Source organism: Rutidosis leptorrhynchoides, chromosome 10 (genome assembly GCF_046630445.1).
Source record: "Rutidosis leptorrhynchoides isolate AG116_Rl617_1_P2 chromosome 10, CSIRO_AGI_Rlap_v1, whole genome shotgun sequence".
Classification (NCBI taxonomy): Eukaryota; Viridiplantae; Streptophyta; class Magnoliopsida; order Asterales; family Asteraceae; genus Rutidosis; species Rutidosis leptorrhynchoides.
Window position 1 is genome coordinate 321,998,940 of NC_092342.1, and position 2,658 is coordinate 322,001,597.

Sequence of the window (2,658 nt, forward strand, 5' to 3'; positions counted from 1 at the left end):
AGTATCACCGTGTAGCTAAGAACGAGGAGAACAAACTTGTCAACTACGCCAAAGATCAAATCCCGCTTCTTCCTTTCCAAAAATCCCTTTGAAATCAAGTGGGTGTTTGAGTTTTTGAGAGTAAAATGAAATGAAAAGGAAAAAGAAAATAAAGAAAATGAATGAGTGGATGAGGTTAAAGCCTCAAATCTGGCTCAAACGTGAAAAGACCAAAATGCCCTTGCTTCTCATTTAATATTACAAAAATCCGGCACCAGTTTGCCCAGAATGCCGCGCCGCGGCCTTAATCGTCGCACCGTGACCTTTGCCTAGGTCTGGGATCATTTTTTGTCAAGCTTCTGATCTGGATTCCAGTTAAATGCCGCGCCGCGGCCTCCTTTGTCGCGCTGCGACGTTCAACGTGGTCTGACTCATTTCCTTGCATACAAGACCTTAACACCCGAACATGTCCCGAACCCTTCATACGCCTATCGTACATACACAATACACTTATAAATCATGTACGGAGAAAAACGGGGTGTTACATGTTCATCATTCAATTTTGAGGCTTTTGATTGTATGATTCATAGATGGAACCCATTTAGTTATTAATTGAAGATTAACACCAAGATTCGGGTTTATAAGTGTTAAAGGCGGGTTTTGGGTTGGTTAATGATTTAACCATGTTTAAGACTTGTAAATGGTGTATAATCACTAGTATTAGTGATTATTGATGATTTGGAGACCTTTAGGGTTCTTGTGGTTGACTAATTTTGACTAGAGTCAAAATTAGGGTTTGTTGATGATTATGACCCGAATGTCGATTCGATGAGGTTTATAAACTTAAAATGGATTAAGTTGAAGTATAAAACCGAGTTATATATGTTTTGGTGTCAAAACTTGTAATTGGTGAGATTTTGACTTTATGGGTCAAAATTAGGGTTTATGGGCGTTTTTGAGAACGATAGTTGTTTAACACTTGTGTTTGGGTTTAATTGGCATATTAGGACCATTCTCACTTGCGCTAGTAAATGTTGGTTAGTTTGGGCGCGGTTTGTGCTTGAAAGTGCATTTGGGTCGAAATTGCACTAAGTGTCGAATTGGGTTGGTTTGTAAATCCATCCTAATTGTGTTGTGGTATTTATGATTATGGATTAGGTGCTTTCCATTGACGAGTTACGGATTTTTTGGAAGTGTTTCATCAAGGCGACAAGGTGAGTGTTAATATCCTATGTGCATATGTATGTGTAGGATGGGTGCAGGTCGGGTGAAGTGGTTCTCGGTTATAGAGCTCACTTCACATATAGGTGGTTTTGATGGACTTGTGTATAGGTCCAATTGGCACGGTTGTGCATTTTGGTTGACCTCCTTTTGGCGAGGTGTACACTTGTGTGTACGTTATCACATGTATTGTGATGTGGTTTTGGATAACCCCGATGTGGTGGATTTTATAATCCCGTGACTGTGGGTTTTGGTATTGGAGAAGTGAATCGCGTGTAGTTCGGATTCATGATGACGCGTGTAGTTCGGTCATCTTATTGAGGTAGTAATCTCGTGTGGTTTCGGATTACTAAGGCTCGTGTAGTTCGGCCAACCTCGATGTTGTCTTGTTGAAGATAGTAATCTCGTGTGGTTTCGGATTACTAAGGCTCGTGTAGTTCGGCCAATCTTCATTGTGGTGTTTGGTATTCGGTAATGGGTTAAGGGGTTAACCTTATTCGTTTATATATATTGTTATATATATATTGTTGTATTGTCGTGATGTAGCTAACCCTCCGGGTGTAGCTTCTTGGCGTTGTTCACATCGTCGTTGGTGAACTTATGTTTGTTGATGCATATTTAGCTTGTTGCTTAGTGATCGTACGGTATGCTTAGATTAGCTTGCCTTTATGCTTGGATGCTCCGGTATGCGGTATTTGTTTATTTATGTGGCGTGTCCATTTTATGCATATATATGTATGTAGTATATTTTCACTCACTAAGCGTTAGCTTACCCTCTCGTTGTTTACATTTTTATAGATTTGCTTGGATGAGGTGGCTCGGGTAAGCGTGGGAACTAGTGGCTCGCGTAGTTGCTTTAAAAGGCTTGCTTTTGGATTTGATTAGGATTGGGTAGCGTATCCCCAATCGCCATGCTCGGCTTTATTTTGTGTTAAAAATCATGTGGTTGAAAACTTGTATTTTGTACGAAAGTCGTAAAACGGCCGATGTGGGCCCGATCTCGTAAAACTCATTTTATTATTGGAACGTGTTAGTTTTAACTAATATAAAATGTTGTGAAAAGCGTTTGGTCTAAAAGTGTCGGGAAGCAAGAGATCTTTTTCGCAAAAAAGGAAAAGTTGGACAGGCCGTTTTGGTGCGCCGCACAGGTTAGTGGCGCGCCGCGCCACTGTGCTGTACAACAATTTTTTTTTTTAAATTTGCATATTTCGATTGCATATGGGTTGGGTTGTTACAGGAAAAACACGTAGGTACTCTTGCTAGCATGATGAGTGAGAGGGAACAAGGAAAACTACCGAGTAATACTGAAGTAAATCCTCGAAATGAGAATGTTAATATGGTATCAACAAATTCAGAAAAAACCATCATCAGAAGATGGGAAGATTTTCGATGTGAGTAACAATGAAGAAGTTACAACACCAACACCACCACCACCACCACCTGAGTATGTAAAGCCAG